At 35.4% G+C, this 18391-nt stretch overlaps 1 long non-coding RNA gene across 1 annotated transcript; it reads right to left on the reverse strand.

Annotated features, from left to right (window-relative positions):
* Positions 1-2287: 2287 nt before the first annotated feature.
* LOC137657061 (uncharacterized) lies at positions 2288-10723 on the reverse strand. The gene is made up of 3 exons (XR_011047093.1): positions 10624-10723; positions 5340-5438; positions 2288-2759 (listed from the first exon to the last, which is right to left on the reverse strand). It is a non-coding gene; the product is annotated as an uncharacterized lncRNA (long non-coding RNA).
* Positions 10724-18391: the final 7668 nt, after the last annotated feature.

Consider the following 18391-nt stretch of genomic DNA (forward strand, 5'->3'; position numbering starts at 1 on the left):
TCATACTTGCCTTGTTCAAATTTATGCTGGGTGGAGAGGGATTGGGCCTTGATCTTTAATTTAAGTATGTACAGTATGCAGGAAAACTGGTGATACTTTTCTATTCTTTGCTTCAGACAAGCGTTGTCCTTAAGTTGCCCCTTAGTATTAAATATTTTATTTCACTTTGTAAACATGTGTATGTATGAGACAATGTTGGTCACTTGTTATGGATAATTTTGTCAGTGAATACTGTCAGATTGTTGAAAAAAATTTCATGCTAAAAGATTGTTTCAGAACAAAAATAAAATATGTTACTGTAGCACAAATTTCTTTGTCAATGTGACGCCGCGAGAGTCAGTGAGAGTCTTTGAGCTGTCTGTCTGGATAGAAGGATTCCAACTGGGAAAGAGGGCGTCTAGATGGAGAACAGTTTAAGCAGAGCCCCATAGTATAATGATAACAATTTATGCATTTGGGATATGATTTCAGTTATTACTTAGTTTTGCTTATGTCGTTTTGTCTATAAAACAAACGGTAGTTAGGATCGTGATTTCAAAACTTGCAATAAATTATTACAAGCCATAGTTTAGACCATAATCAACGCTACTTACATAATTCTAGGCTCCTATTAGGTTTCTTCAGTGTGAGGAAAAAATAATGAATAAATAAATTAGCAATCTAGATTTACTCTTTGTGTCAGTAGGTAGTCAGTATTATGGGAGCCTTTTAAAATATCAAGCAAAATAGTGGAAGATTTACATGATAGAATTTTTCCTTCCTGGAACTTGAAAAGACTTTTTGTAATAGGACTTTTAACTCCCATACTCACTACCTTGATGACCTTGAACAGTGTACCTGTTTGTTTTCCTTCATGAATACCAAATGCATTTGCTCTTACCCAAACTCTCCATAGACGGATGAACAATTCATTATGTCGAACCAGTCATTTTATAAAGGAATAATATTAGATTTTCTACTCTTCCACTAAATATTTTAATGAGTTTATAGATAGCAATTGAACTGCTAGATTTAAATGCATTCCATTGATCTTATATGCAAGCTCATATTCTGTTTTGGTTTTAGTAAGCACTTCTCGTATACCATTATCTGAAATACACTCTCCAGTCTTGAAGAAAACACCGGAGGTGATAGGACTATTTCTAACCAATTTGATTAAACGGGGATGATCTGTGAACAAAAACTTCTCATTTTACCTTGGGATTTTTGAAAGATATCCGATTTTCAAGAGGGTCAATGTTAAACTTACTGTCTCCACATACGGAGATTTGTAGAACCAACGTTATGCACCACGGCTACCGCAGCATAACCTACATCTTAGTTTTACCTTTGATATAATTTCTAATAGTACTTTGTGCATATCTCCTTGATCGAATTGATAGTAAATTTGCCGTTTCCATTTGCGCGTAAGACCTTGCAACATGGCCACCTGTACATTTCCCTGCGGTTTCTATAGGACATCTGTCCCTTTTTGATAGCTCCATTCATTCATTCTTAATACTAATTTCATCAAATAAAAAAAAAAAAAAAAAAAAAAAAAACAGCAATACCTAGTAACCGAGCCTTCAAGTCGTCCTGTGTAGCCTACACGGCACCATGCATGTATCTATTAGTTTATGTAAGTGTTTGCTTTTGGATATCGATGGTATTTTATATCAGAGCTTTTAATTTTTCACGTGTATGACAGCCAAATACTGCGAATTTACTTGGCATTATCACTGATGGAATGAATGAATGAATAAAAAGATATATGGACATACAGTGAGTTCTTTTGTTTATGTTGCCTCTATGGGTAGCTAATTTTGTTTTTGTTACCCACGTCTGGGACCTACATTAATTCATGTTTAATATTATCTAGTTTGGTGTGCTGTGAATATTCTGTGAACCTTGTATAATATTGTAAATACTAATGGTAAATCTTACATATAGTTATTGTTTATGTACGCTGGCTATTATTTCAATTTTTCTGTTACTGCTTTACTATTTTTGTTTAAACCATGTATGTAGATTTTACATAATCTACGTTGTGTATATCAGTTGAACATGATATAGGTAAACATCCGAAGCAGCAGAAACGGCTATTTATTCTGAAAAAAGATTAAGGGGTGAAATAAGGCCGCCATTAATGGAAATAAATGCTTTATTCCTTTCATGTTAAACAGACATTTTCCTCTTTGTAGGAAAAAAAAAAGCATTTCCTGAAATATTAAAATTCATTGCAGAGTTTGTTGTCTATTAATTTCACAATTTTTAACAGTATGGGAATAACAATCCTTACAGTGGTTCAAAAAAAAAAAAAAAAAAAAAAAAAAAAGAATCAGCGTTGGAGTTGCAGAACTTGATAGGATCAAATAAACATTTTCCCTCTATGATATATGTCTGTTTGTGCACAAAACTAAATGAAGTATAACACAAAAGAAGTAATCTAGAATTTTTACTAAAATTTGTGTCATGAGACACGTAGCTTACAATGCTATTAAAATGTCTCATGCAAGAAAGAAACAACATATAATACTTTATTCTTTTATAAAAATTGCCATGAGACATGTAGCTAGACACGGAAGGCAAACTAACTTAACAAATGCGAAGCCTGCACCAAGCAATGTCATGATTTTAAATCCCGATGGGGCGAGGCAGTCTTCCAATCTGTGTTTGGTTTCAGGCCTTGAAATAATAAATTGAAACAACTCACACAACAACCAGATGAATAGTCCCATTGACATGAAGATAGCCAACCACATGATTGTTAGGCTTAGGATCTGAAAAAAAAAAAACAATAAAATATGCGTTCCTTTTCTGTATAGAGTTGATCATAAAAATACCTTGATTTAAGAAAAAAAAAATCACATATACAAATGTTCTACCTTTAAAGAATTAAGTTTGGGATAAGGAAATGTGCCATCATCTAGTCCCAACTCTTTGTATCTGTACTTTATTACTGCAATTGTAGACACAATTCACGCAATCATTAATACCAGCGTCATCAACACGTACTTTAATACTATCATCATTATGATTATTATTAGTCAGCAAAACTCTAGCACCATTAGCTTTACTAGGCGTGAAAGGTTTAAAATGGATTTTATCTCTGAAATAATTTTAGTAGTTTTAGAAACAGAAAGTTATATATATACGTATATATATATATATATATATATATATATATATATATATATATATATATATCTATATATACCCTTCCTCTGTATCATGAAGAGCCTCATATCCACATCTCCATTATCATGAGCTAACATTTCTTAGCACTACTTTATATATATATATATATATATATATATATATATATATATATATATATATATATATATATATATATATATATATATATATATATATATATATATATCTATATATACCCTTCCTCTGTATCATGAAGAGCCTCATATCCACATCTCCATTATCATGAGCTAACATTTCTTAGCACTACTTTATATATATATATATATATATATATATATATATATATATATATATATATATATATATATATATATATATATATATATATATATATATATACTGATATCCACAATTCTCAATTTTATTTTTCAATTATATTGCCATGAAACCTCTGTGTGAGTTTTAATCTTTCTCATAGGAAGGAGTGATTATGAGTGGAAGGTGAATCCGTTGTTGTTTGCGGATGATACTGTATTGGTTGCAGACTCGGAGAAGAAGCTGTGTTGATTAGTGACGCAGTTTGGAAGGGTGTGAGAGGAGGAAGTTGCAAGTTAATGTCGGTAAATGTAAGGGTATGAGATGCATAAGGGAGGATGGTGCTAGACTGAATGCCATGCTGAATGGAGAATTACTTGAGGAAGTAGACCAATTTAAGGTAGTTAAACCAAAATAAGCATGTTAAGGAGTACATTGTTGTGCGCAGCACAGAAAAAGTCACTAGGTATTAATTAGACTAACATATCAGATACAAGCCGGAGCCCACACCGCTCTTGCCAAGCTTAGTTTTGACCTAGAACTAGTAATCAAATATTAAATTAACTAAAATAGGAGACGTATCAATTCCTAGTACTATGTTCATGGTGGTCTGGTAAAATTTATTACATTGAATGGTCTGTATTATATATGGTTTATTGGACTATCGGTTTGAACGGTTTGATATTCGAAAATCCACAAGCTGCTCATGGACCCATGTAATTGGGTAGGCCTACGTCCTGACCCTGGATAAAACAAATGGACACATCTAGAATAATTTGCCACTTTAACAACACTGGCCGTCCATACATATATGGGTAAGTAAGGTTGGAGGAGGAAGTATAAAAAAATGAGAAAGAAAACTGATGACGTAAGCCTCAACGTCTAAATATCTCATGAAAAAACAAAATTTTTGCTACACGCATTTAACACGAAAATGCTGCTTTCTGAAATGTCAAAGATGCAACCAATTTATCAGAGGGCAAACGAATGGCTGAATAACTATAGAAAATAAAAATACCCTTGATGTTGCTAAAGGTCCCAAGAACTTCTTAGCTAATACCAATTCCCTAATATCGCAGGAAGGTCTGTCCCTCTCTTTTATTCTCCTCCTGTACTCCTCTTTCTCCCTATTTCCTTAATCTTTCCCATCCCGAGTACCTGCCTTTGAGCTATAAACTGGATTGTATCCAGGGATACTCTTCCTTTCCCCACATTCCCCACTTCCCTATTCTTATTATTATTGGTTATTGGAGACGCAGTTTGTCAAAACGTGGTATTTACCTCCATCGAGGCGGCTAATATGTTCCACATGATGATCGTGAGTGGAATGTGGGCTGCTCCAACATTCAATAGTCAACTTTTTTTTTTTTTTTAACGAAAAACTGTAACCTCATTATAATAAAACAATAAGCTACGAACTCGGCTCATTTTAATTTGTTGGACATAAATTAGCGCCTATCAAATTTCTTTTTCCTGATCTGGATATTAAACTCTGGCAGCATGATTCATTCAGTCAGTTCTGAGTTCAACAATCATATATATATATATATATATATATATATATATATATATATATATATATATGTATGTATATATATATATATATATATATATATATATATATATATATATATATATATATATATATATATATAAGATTTTCCATAATGCTAACCATCATTTCTATATATATATATATATATATATATATATATATATATATATATATATATATATATATATATATATATATATATATATATATATATATATAAGATTTTTCATAATTCTGACCATCCTTTACATTCAGATCTTCCCAGACAGTACCATCCTGTTCATGATACCAGGTACGCAGTTAATAAATCTTATTATTAGAAGCTACTTACGTGGCAGAGCCTTTTGCCTCCTCGTGTTCCCCATTGACGAGGAGGTGCTTGTCCGAGGTGGCCCTCAATGTCAATGAATCCTTTTGCTGCTGTTGCCATCTGTGATATAGGAAAAGGGAAATGAGTTGATTTAAGCTCAGCCTAAGAATGACAAATCGATTGATGCACTATATATATATATATATATATATATATATATATATATATATATATATATATATATATATATATATATATATATATATATATATATATATAATTTAAGTATACCTGATGTGGAAATTCTTTCCACTCTTTATTTTAGTCACCCCCGTTATTCCATTTTTTGTTTTTGTTTGTTATTTTCTGGGTTTTACGCATCTCGTTTTTCTTTTGTTTCCTTTGTAACCTTCATTATTATACCCTTAAATATTCATTGCTGCTAACATGTCCATCATTCCCCTGTAATGCTTTACCTTTCATCACCTCATTCCTCTGTAGATGGTTTTATCTCATTTCGTGAGCTTACAGTAAAATGCTCTGATGATGCAACCGGCCGTCGACAATTTTTAAAAACAACGCTTGGTTGCGTTCTGTTCCAAATGCTTTTGAAGCTTTGGATGTTCAACAACATTTGGTTTGTATTTAAGTAACTCTTTAATTTACGTAACTCATTGATCTTAGCTTATTGCTATTTATATCTTGGTACCAATTTATAAGTCTGTTTAGCTAGGATTGTTTTCTGTGTTATTGAACATCACTAAACGCCACTTAATTTTTTTGTGTGTATATTAATTTTTATAAGCCAGACAGCAGTATTTCTTTATAATCACTTTCCCCTGGAGTTTCAAGAATGATCCTTGTATTTATAAAAAGCACCCTTCAGCGAACCACGTACTCATGGAAATTTGAAGAAGAACTACTCAACCGGCTTGAACCAACTCAGCGGCGGGGCAGGCACGAGCCAGGAGGGTTCAAGCTGCCCACTTGAAAAACAGGAAGCGTGCAAGGCGGACGTAGGCATGGCCCTTTCAACTTGGGCGCCGCTTCAACTTAGACGTCGTTTTAACTTACCTGTTGGCCAACCAGTTACTAACCAACAGTATGCCTTGCTTTGAGCCATTATTTAGAAGATAGGCTGACGAAGACAAAACACGACAGTGCAGAATTGAAGATGCATCGTATTCTCAACAGTTCACAAGATGCTTTCACTACAAAGTCTACAATTAACCCTCAAGAGCGTGAGTACTAATTAACGGTGCTCAACCTTGGCCAAGGAACTGTCCCCCCTTTTTTTTCTAGCCTTTATTTGACGATGTGCACATTTAGCTAGGAAGCCATGTTCAAACTGTCTGGTTTAATCATTCGTGGCGTGTCCGTTACCATAAGTTGTTTACCCGAGAGGAATGTGTTCAAAGTAGTGAGTAGAACTTTTGGTATTATTTCAGTCACCATTTTTACTTTCATTGGTTGATTAGTCATTTGATTATTGATTTACGATTTAATTGATTTGACCATTTTCTTGGCATTTTTCATTTTTCATATGCCATGCGGTCTTTATTCAAATTTCAATTAGGTAGTTTTGCTGTTTTTTTTCCTGTCAGTTAGGTGAAAATTCCTGTTGTACTTTATGGAAATAAACGCCATTTTTAGGTTAAAATTATTAACTTTTTAACTTAACCTTTACATTTTGAAATGACTAAACGAGTTATCTCATGAGGTGAGATATGATTTAAGGGGAAGTTTATATTTACGTCAATGTAAAGCTATCGGTGTCAATCCCTTATTGTAATGGTCTACGGTATTACCTCCCGGTGGTCCTTAGGACGTTTTGACTTTTACACTACTGCTCCCCCTAACACTTTGTGAAACTGTCGTTAACGTAACTGATTCAGTCCAACCACACTTGATTGGGATTTAGCCTACTATTCTGCGCCCTGGAGTAGCGTCTGGACATCAAGGTGATATCGGTGCCGACAGTCCCGGTATAGAGTAATCTTTGGACTTAAGGCCGATTCACACGACCCGTTTTCTTTCCGACAGGCTCGCCGTCGGTTAAGCGGCGTCTAGGTTTCTTGCGTGTATTCAAATGCAACTGTTCACACGACCCGTCAGGCAGACGGCGGCCCTCGGACGTCGCCCTTCCGAGGCGGCTCGGCTTTCTTCCCAAGAAACCCCGACCGGTTTGACGGACGTTAGCCACCCGTCCCAACCAGCGGGTGGATGATGTTTTGTGTGAACGAGGACCTGTATTGTACCCGTTCGTTTCGTGGCCTACAACCCCGACTTTTCCTCATAGTATAGAGTCATAGAAATTAGTTAGTTTGTTGTTGACACCATGTATTAGAGGTTAATTGAACTTTTTCAAGGGTATGAGGAGATGTTTGACATGGCAAACAAGATGTATAGAAATAATTTACATAAATAAAAGATATGGAAAATGACTGGAGAGGCATTAAATAAAACAGGTAATTTATCGCAATTTTAATATTCTTGGCATAGTGCATAAAGCATTATGAAGTTGCATAATTTATTTTATCAACACAGTTATCAACCAACATCTTGAAGTGTCAAAATTATCGTAATTTACTCGGTCCTCACGTGACAGAGTCTAAGTAAACAATGAAAACCGTGCGCTGGTAAACGGATACGGAACGCCTCGTGTGAATGCACATTTCGACGGCGGTTAGCCACCACCCAGCCTGTCGGAAAGAAAACGGGTCGTGTGAATCGGCCTTTAAACGTGTGCAGGGAAAGCAAACCGTCTTCGTTGCGGTTCTCTAGTTAGTCAAGTGTGAGAGTGTTGGCACTCTATCCTTCAGGCTCGGGTCCGGAAATCAGAAACGGGGAGGCCTTTCCCGGAATTATTTCCCACACTTAAATAAATAACACCAGAATTGAAACGAGAAAAGAAAGTAGGCCTATATACTTGAGAGTGAATAACTACTTTTTTCTTTTCCCTAGTAGGCCTACCTGATAAGGCTTTGATAGCCATGGTAACAACTTTTCTACCCCTTTAGTTCACACTTTCCTTAGACATTAATGTAATAAAATCACATGATTACATAATTTTGTAAGAACCTTTAAACATAACTTTGCTAGACTTGTGGCTTCCTAACATTAGCCTATAGGCTTAGCCCTTCTTTATTTAAGTTTGTGATTTTATTGAACTATTCATTTTAATTTTTAGAACTAAGGTTGCTTTTCAAGAAATTATATTGTTAACGATTAATTTAATGCGTAATATGCCTACAACCGCCTTAATTGGCTTAGATGAATTGTAATACTATAACAGAGAAATGTATCTATGACCTCAAATATTCTTCAATTTAAAACATCTCAAATTGGGCAAAACTGAATTACCAGTTTTCTCTGAATTGGGCCTACAAATACCATTCTTGAATATATCAACATGGAGGAAAAACAATGAAAAGTAGTTCATTCTTATATTGAAGCATCGAACTTTTTAATTATGTTCTGATCATTGAACATCTGGAAGTTTAATTAGGTCTAATTAGTACTTTTTGAATAATAGCAACCGTTGATATAATACCTAATGACAATGGCGAACGCTTTTCATCTTTCATTATAAAAACACGTTTTATTAACTTACATTATATGTGTAATTATCATAGACTAATAGTTTTAAGAAATCATAACCATTTAGTTTCCAACACTTCCTGTGAACAGAATTAAGCCATTTTACATCTTAATTCTTTTCCCTACAAAAGTGAAAGATATATAAAGAGGAATAAACAGCCAAGACTCATACCAAATATTTATTACACACACAAACACACACACTCTCTCTCTCTCTCTCTCTCTCTCTCTCTCTCTCTCTCTCTCTCTCTCTCTCTCTCTCTCATTGTAATCAATGACACTATATTTCAACAGATTTCCCTTTCATTACCTAGTTTGCCTACGCATATTATACCAAAATATGATAATGTATTTTAAAGCACAAGATTATGTTAATTTCAATTGTTTTACTGGAATTTGCGTGTTTTATTTTCCACATGGGCCTATCTATTGCGAAGAATAACATGTATCTGTTTCAATTAATAATAGTGGTCTACCATTTAGTTAACCTATAAACTTTGTATTACCAGTCTTAATCATTATACATACTTGGTTTATTAATGGCTTTATTAAGTTCCAGCTCTTGAGATTTTCTTAGGATTTCGTTAGACCCAACCTGTGAAGGTATAGATGGCCCAGTTTGCCTCTCCTCGCCTACTCTTAGGCCACCTGAACTTCGCCCTTCTCGATTATATAATTTCTATTAAGCCTATAGGCTTAGGAAGAAAATAAAGACGGAAAAATGCTACACCCAAACTGTGGAGAAATTTTACAAATTCAACTTTATGCTCTGATAGACACCCTTTATAAGTTACAAGAGTTGATGCAAATATGTATTGTTGCTATCTGACATATGGCCTAAGTCTAGGCCTTGGTAGCCTATGTTATAAAGCCAATAGCATAGGCCTACACTCCAGAGCCATATTATTATTATTATTATTATTATCGAGATAGGTTATTAATGTCTTTCTGCAGAATTTACACATAAGAGCTGTGGGTGAATATGTCTGACCTGATTATAGTCTTCTGTTCGTAAAGCAAAAGTCAAATAATAAAGAGGGAGAATTAATTATATTTCTAACAGCGAAGATAACTCACCATCTCGCTTATTTCCTTATTTATTTATCACTATTCCCTCAAGCTGAAGAAATCCGTCTAGAGAATAGACCTATATAGGTAGGCTTAATTATAACCTAAGCCATGTCCTAGAATAATTTATTGCAGTTTTCGAAATCACGATCCTAACTAGCATTTGCTTTATACACAAAACGACATAAGCAAAAATAAGTAATAACATTGAATTCATGTCCCAAAACGCGTAAATTATATCAACAGACTTCTTGGCGCCCAGTTTCCTTCCATCCGGACAAACAGATGGTTCAAAGACTAGTCTCATGGAGTCACGGTGACAGAGGGATTCGTCCTACATTATCGTATTCAATTATTGTTCTGAAATAGTATTCGGACATGAAATGTTCTCTTAACGCTCGAATATCTTTCAATGATAAAATTATACATAACTTAACAAGTGATCAAAGTTACCTCACACATAGTTTACACATGTTTACAAAGTGAAATATAAGATTTAACTTAAAAACAACGCTTGTCCTACGTAAAAGAAAAAAAAAAGTATCGCCATTTTTTAATGCATACTGCACCCATTTTTATTTCTATACACAATTCATCAGATTATACAGTAAAATGTAGTCACTGAGTTCTAGCTTACCTCAGCTACAGATATGGTTGAATGATTAAGTAGAGCCTGAGTCGAGAAGAGCAAAACTACGTGTTGCCCACCTTCGTTCAACACTGAGCGCGAACTGAACTGGAGACTGGAGTTCGCGAAGAACTTGAATCACTGATGATAATCACGAATAGCTTTTGAAAATTTTTTCTTTTCTATTTGATGTCGCTGGCGTTTATTGTCATTAAAATCGCTTTTTAATTTGTTTTGCAGAAGTCAAGTTTTCTCAGAATAAAAAAGGTACTGAGAATATATTACATAGATTTATATCTACTCCTGTATTTTAATCGAGAAACTGGCTGATTGAAAGGCCAAATATTTTTCAGAATTTGTATACAATTCCTTTTCTCTTTTTATTCTTATTCGAAATTTTAACCTGATATATCTTAAAGCAGCTTGAAAAGTGTAGCAGATTTGTTTTGGATATATTGATAATTATTTAGAATGACAACTACTATTTCGGCTTGATATTGTGAAAACAAAGATGTCTATGTATTTTCATATTATATTGGTCAATATTACAATGAAATCTTCGTAAGCATTATGTCCTACTTTATCAAGTCTTAAATTGTTATGATCTACAATAGGCTCATTTATTCATTATTTTAGCAACCTGAAAAATTAATTCTTCGTGAAAGTATCGCATTTGATTGTTCATTGTTAGGCCTATAGGTCTAGCTGTCTAATAAGATCACTTGTTACATTGCAGGGGTCGAACATAAAGTCTACTGAAATCTCTCTCTCTCTCTCTCTCTCTCTCTCTCTCTCTCTCTCTCTCTCTCTCTCTCTCTCTCACGTACACCATTACACGGAGATGTCTCCAAGAGAGAAGTACAAAGTATTTCGAAATTTAGTGTAATTTTATCTAGTTCGGTAATTGCGTCGAAAACGTTCTTCGTTTAGTATATAGCTATTGTTGCTCACGTGAAAGTAAACAATAAACCAAAAATCATGACCCACGGTGCTTGCTTGCACAGCTCATCCATGTATCGCTTGCCAGAACAGAGGAGCAGTGAGGTAATGTTAATTTTGCGAGTGCAAAAACCATTACAAGGAAGTGATGTGAATCATAGATAATTATGATACTTTAATTTCCAGCAACTTGCATGAACCATATATTTTTCCCTCTGTGTATATAATGCATTTCTGACCATTATTATTGCAGCAAATCACTCGTTTTGGGTATTTCGCCACCCAAAAATACCCCGGTTTCCCACTCGGCTCCTCCATATTAATCTTCATGTAAGGGGGTCCGAAAACTCATAAACATGTGGTTTTTCCCAATAATCATGGTCAGAAATGCACAAAACACAAAGTAACGAGTGAGGAAAATAGGCAGTTGGCTATAAATTAAAGTATCATATATTTACTGTGAACGGAAACAAGGAAGGGGGCGGGGGGGTGGGGGGTGGGGGGGGGAGAAGGCGAGGTTCGCCTAGGGAGTCATATAAGGTAGGGTCGCCCTTAGGTATAAAAATAGAAAAAAAAAAAACTCGATTAGAGTACTGAGTATAAGGTTAGAAGCTTTGCACCTATAAAACGTTGGGTGAAAAGGACCCTGTAAAAAGAAATCCAGAAAAGAATTATGGAAATGATAGAGGAAACTACTGTAGAGTACCAATATAAACAAGAGTGGTGACATAGATGTTACCACTTACTGCTTTGGTGGGCGTTATTTTGCTACTGGGTGGCAGGCTACCAGTCAGCCAGTAGGGGGAGCTAAAAATCTCTGGAATAAAACAGGCCACCATTGAAAACTGAACCTTGCAATGTACAATGTCAAGACAATGTCTAGGGAAGGAGATCTTGCTGTGTTCCTCTGCATAACATGATTGAGTGAAATTATAAGAGCTGGGGAATCATCTATAGTTAAATGATAGTCATATATTTTGCTTCAGAGGTCATGAAAGGAACAAAGAAAATGGAGCAACCAAGTGATCGGACAGGCTGCAGAAGCAGGTATTTAACAATTGACTATATCCATGTAATTAATCAGCTAATGGAAAAATCAACAGAGTATGACAAACCACTATGTATGGCATTTATGGACTATAAGAAAGCTTTTGATTCTGTAAAATCTTCAGCAGTAATGAAAGCACTTCAAAGACAAGGGATAGATGAATCTTTTGTTGGAACACTTGGAAATATCGATACAGGAAGTAGAACAATTCTAAAACTACGCAAAGATAGGGAGAAAATTTCAATTAAAAAATCACAGTGTGCATTGAAATTTGTAAGAATTTAGATAACATAACAACCTTATACCTACACAAGAGGAACTCATCTTAAGAGCTCGCTATTCACCTCTGCAAGCACATATGAAAAAAATTATTGAATTACATAAATAAACTACTGTATTTACTCCACACTAGACCAGCTTTGTAAGATAGGTGCCCTCCAATAGAAATTATCTATTCCTGGCCTGAATCCATTGATTCAGCTCAAGATAAATAATCTGCAACCATGTTATCTTTACCTGATATATGCTTTACATTAAGACAATACGGTTACAAACATAATGAAAACCTAGTTAAACTTTGATTATTATTTGTCATGTCATGTAGATTAAAAACTTGTTTATCGCTGGAATCAGCGCCAGAAGTTCAGTTTCAACTGTCAAGTCAAATCATTGCTGCTTCTTCAGCTTCGCCGGCATAAAACACATTCCTTATCTTCTTGCAATAAGACAGCTCCAATCTCGTTATCCGACGCATCCACTTGGATAAGGAATTTCCTGTTGAAATCCGGTTCTTGAAATATTGATTTCGAAGTTAATATGGACTTCTTCAAATTTTGTTTTTTTCCTTGTATCTCAATAACATAGGTCCGGTCACTGCTCTTCTCCAAAATCCGGAATGGTTCTTGGAACTTGTTGACGAGAGGGAATCTTTTTATCGATGAATAGACCATTACCTGATGTCGTACCACAATCTGTCTGCTTGTACTCTTCATACGAACCTTTTTTTTCACTCGTCCTTGTCTCGTTTTCATGCCTTCTGGGGAAAAATTCCTTAACTTGCCAATCCTTTTCCTCAAATCCTTGACATTTTCTCCTTCTATTTCCTCTCGATCATTCCCTTTCCCTGCCAAGATTTTCTTCAGACCTTTGTTGAAGGGTTCTCCTCGTACTTCCATTGGGCGTAAGGGAGCTTCCTTGATGCTCTCGTTGGGCTTTTCAGCCGTCGGACATACGTGACATGCACGGCAAAACTGGCTCACGTCCTTATTCATGCCGCGCTAGAAAAAGTGTTTTATAGTCTTCTCCGTCATCTCCCTTATCCTCATATGTCCCGTCTCGTGCACAACAGAGATCACCTGTCTTCTCAATGGTGTGGGAATTAATATCTGACTATATATCCCCATTCAGCATTCTCAGGGATATCGGCGTGTCTATGCATCCTCATAAGCAACCCATCCTTAAGATAATAATAGGTCGGAGACTGCTCTGCCTCTGTCTCGTCCACCATATGGTACAAAAACTCTGTTAACGTTCCACCCTTCAACTGCAATCTTATCAGCTTTCTAACGCTGAGTTTTCTATTTCTTCCAAGTCCATTTCTTGTTTGTCTTCTTGTCCACTCGTCTGTCACTCCTCTTCACTCGGGCTTGCTCGGGAGTTCTCTTGCATACTATCAAGGGAATCCTCTTCTTTGGGAATCAAATCCTTTAAGTTCATAGCTCCTTCGATTTATTTTCCTTCTTCAGCAGCCACTTCCTTCGTCATACTCCTAGTTCTCACACAACTAGGGAACAGATACAGGTAGTCTTTCTCAAGTTCAGTCGTAGTACAATACTTCAATGGTTTTTCAATTACAATGGGACAAGGCACGAACGGCGCTTCATTAGCCTCATCACCCAGCAGAATGTCTACTACTTCGATAGCCAATGAATCCTTAACCGCAAAATCAAAATTACCTGTTACCAATTTGCATGACAGTTTCAAACAGCAAATAGAGGTAACCTCTTCACCTCCTATTCCCTTAAAAATAACCGAGTCTCCTGTGAGAGACTGTGCCACCAGCAAGTGTGCTCTTTGTTGCAAACGTTGTCGCACAATATCCTGACCGGTGTTCGCTCACTCCTATCTATAGCTGCTAACATACCTTCATAAATATATGGTTTAAAGGTATCACGCTGTTTGGCTTTGTCCTGTTCGTCGTGTAAACGTTGGCTGGTTTATTTTCCTCTTCGACCTTTCCCGATTGTTTCTTCTTCTCTGCATTCTGTGAAGTCGAATTATCCTTAATACTGTGCGTGCTGCTTTTGGTGCGTGCTGCTTACTGATATGGCCTCTCTTGCCACAATTAAAACAGACAATATTAACCCTCTGCATGTCTTTCACGATACTTGAAGGAGGTTGATTCGATGATTGTTGCTGTGGTACTATCACATTCTGCTTAGGAACAGCATCAGTGCTACTGCTGCTGTAACAGTTAAACTTGTTCACGTAGTTATTACTGAACTGGTTTCCATGGTTCGGCAAATACATGACACTTGGTCGGAGCTTCAGGTGAAACTTCATGCCTGAAGTGAGTTTATGACTGATAATATTATAATCTTCACTTAGTGAAGCAGTTATATCAAGTTTCTTCACCTCTCTCTCTCCAGTACATTCAAATATGTTCAGGAATTCCTCATAGATAATGTTCTAGTATTATCAATTCTTCTAAATCAGCCATCTTTCTCACGTTAGCAGCCTTTATTCATCGCTTAAAACATCGTCGTGCCTTATAAGTGTAACCCAGGAAATATTTTCCTTATAATATTCAGAGGTCATCTGATGTACTTGCAGCACGCTCCTCTTCACTTCTTGATGCTCCTTGCTCTGGTTCTGAAAAAAGGATAAGTAAGCCCTGCGTCCTTTCCTAAATAGTACACTCTTCAATAACACAGACCATGTATCTTCGCGCCATTGCAACATCGCTGCGACCATTTCAAAATGATCGAAGAATTCATCAGGAGCCTCTTCTGTGAACCTTGGAATTAACCTTTGGGGATTTGTCACATTACACCCGGGATCGTGCATAGCAGGGGTCACTTCTGTCTACATTGCCGTCTTTGCACGGGCGTTCAACGGCTCTCACTCCCTTGCATGTCGTGCAACCTCTATTGTCTTGCCTTTTCTTTTCATTTTCTTCTCGTACCCTCTCTTTTCTTCTATTCTCCTCGCATGTCTTGCGACTTCCCGCTTTTCTTCTTCTCGTCTTGATTCCATCCTCTTCTCTGTTTCTTCCCGTCTTGCTTACATTTATTCCCGCCTTTCTTTCTTTTCGTTCTGCCATCATCTTCAACTTAAGCAAATTCTCCTCTGCTGCAATTTGTCGAATCTCAGCCTCAACATCCCTATCTGCTTTCATACCTTCAGTTTGTGGGTCAACTGGTCCTTGCTTTGCTAAAAATTCTTCCTCTGCTTCCTCCAACAGTTCACGAGCTGTCACAATATTTTCCTCCGACTACTTTCCCGAGCTTATCAACGCTTCTAAGGCTAAAACTTGATTTGGGCTTCAATCATTCCACTAGTTGCATGGCCACCACATGACATTAAGATATAGAGCCACTAAGCTTTGGTTACGTTAGCTTCTGACAATTCCTGAACATTTGTATTATTAAAAAACTCCTGGATACTAAACTGTGCCATCTTGTTCGTTAACAGATAATTTTATACCTCTCCAAAAATATATCCTAACAACACACAACATCCTATCAACACTATATTTTTTCAGAACCTTTAATCGAAACACGGCCCTGTTATCACCAATATTTAAAACAGACTTGCTGAATCCCGAGGATCTGGGCACCAAAATATATTATACTTGGCTCCTGGGTTCTGGCACCAAAAATATATTGTATGATGGTCCTGTGTCTGGGAAGCAAAATATAATATTATATATATATCACGACTGGCAAGTTATACAACCTCTTGAATTCCAGACTCACCTGTTTGTTTTTTGCATTAAATCTTGAAAATATTAACACCCGAGCTTTAAGGCACTTATATAACTCCCAGACAGCAATATACAAAACACTGAATACACTCAAAACAGCAATGGGTAATTATCATTACGATCTATTCAAAACCACCTCTTGCTTTGATTCTTTTACAGGATACGAGCGAGTATGAAATAAACACTGATGATTGAAGTAATACACTCTTTACAAAAATAAATATATTGTATATAAATTACCACACTGAAAGAATTAAAAAAAATCAAAATATTAAGTCTGAGCAAAACTTAGATTAAGACAAAAATGTTACACTCTGAAAATTATATAATCACTTGACTCAAAATATCAAAGCTAAATAAAACCTTAGACCAAGCCAAAAGAAATAATATTGATGAAAATTATATAATCACTTGTTTCACTCGAAATTAGATTTTACAGCTATTTAATTAGTCTTAACACCCAATGAATATAGTTAACCAGATAACGATACAAATACCTTTCATGCTACTACAGGGCCAGTTACAGAAACTATACGCATATATATATATATATATATATATATATATATATATATATATATATATATATATATGTATATCTATATATCTATATATAAAGATATATATATATATATACATACATATATATATATATATATATATATATATATATATATATATATATATATGTATATATATATATATAGAGTTGGAAATGTAGGATGATATAAGCACTAAAGGCTTGAACACGGAAAGATAACCCAATGAGGAAAGGAAAGAAGGAAATTAATAGATTACATAAAAAACAGAAAATAATGTGTGACGAGCTGAGAGAAGGTTGTGACTTAAAGGCAGGATGAAAGCAACTGAGTAACTTTATTATAGAACCTCCATTTATATATACATAAACTCTAGGCAAAAAGGGCATAAAAGACATAACAGGCAATATCATGTTCAACCGACACTGCACCGGTTAACAGTTAACGGTGAGAATAACAGATATGTTATATCAGGTCCTTATCAGTGTGAGGGGAGAGCGAAGATACAAGCATAATATATACACAAAATGAAATGTCGTTACTATGTACGATCCTGTGACACATGTTTGGTACATGGCTCCCCCCTAAAATTGACATACAGTGATCCCTCGTTTATCGCGGTAGATAGGTTCCAGACCCGACCGCGATAGGTGAAAATCCGCGAAGTAGTGACACCATATTTACGTATTTATTTAACATGTATATTCAGACTTTTAAAACCTTCCCTTGTACGTAGTACTGTTAACAAACTACCCTTTAATGTACAGAACACTTAATGCATGTACTACAGTACCCTAAACTAAAACAGGCACAATTATTAAAGGCGATTTTATATCATGCGTTTCCTAAACACGCCAAAAAGCACGATAAAAAATGGCAACCAATGTTTTGTTTACGTTTATCTCTGATCATAATGAAGAAACAAATGCATTTAGTGTACACATCTGTGTATAGGTTAGTTTTTGCATCGATTATATTGATTATACAGTATGTTGATTTTGTTATTACCAATGTTTTACTTAATTTTTCTTAGGACTTCCAAATGAAATGTTTTTCTTTATGACGCCGCCGTTTCAGGCGGCGTCATAAAGTACGCTCCATCTTCGATCGTAATAAACAAACGAAGACATTTAACGCGCATGATGAAAGTGATAAATAATGATATTACAGTAAAAGCTTTTAGAAAATATGTTATTACAAATATTATTTACCGTATCTATATAAAATCATACATACGTAGCAAAGCAGGAAAACAATTTACGAGAG

This window comes from Palaemon carinicauda, chromosome 18, assembly GCF_036898095.1.
Source record: "Palaemon carinicauda isolate YSFRI2023 chromosome 18, ASM3689809v2, whole genome shotgun sequence".
Lineage (NCBI taxonomy): Eukaryota > Metazoa > Arthropoda > Malacostraca > Decapoda > Palaemonidae > Palaemon > Palaemon carinicauda.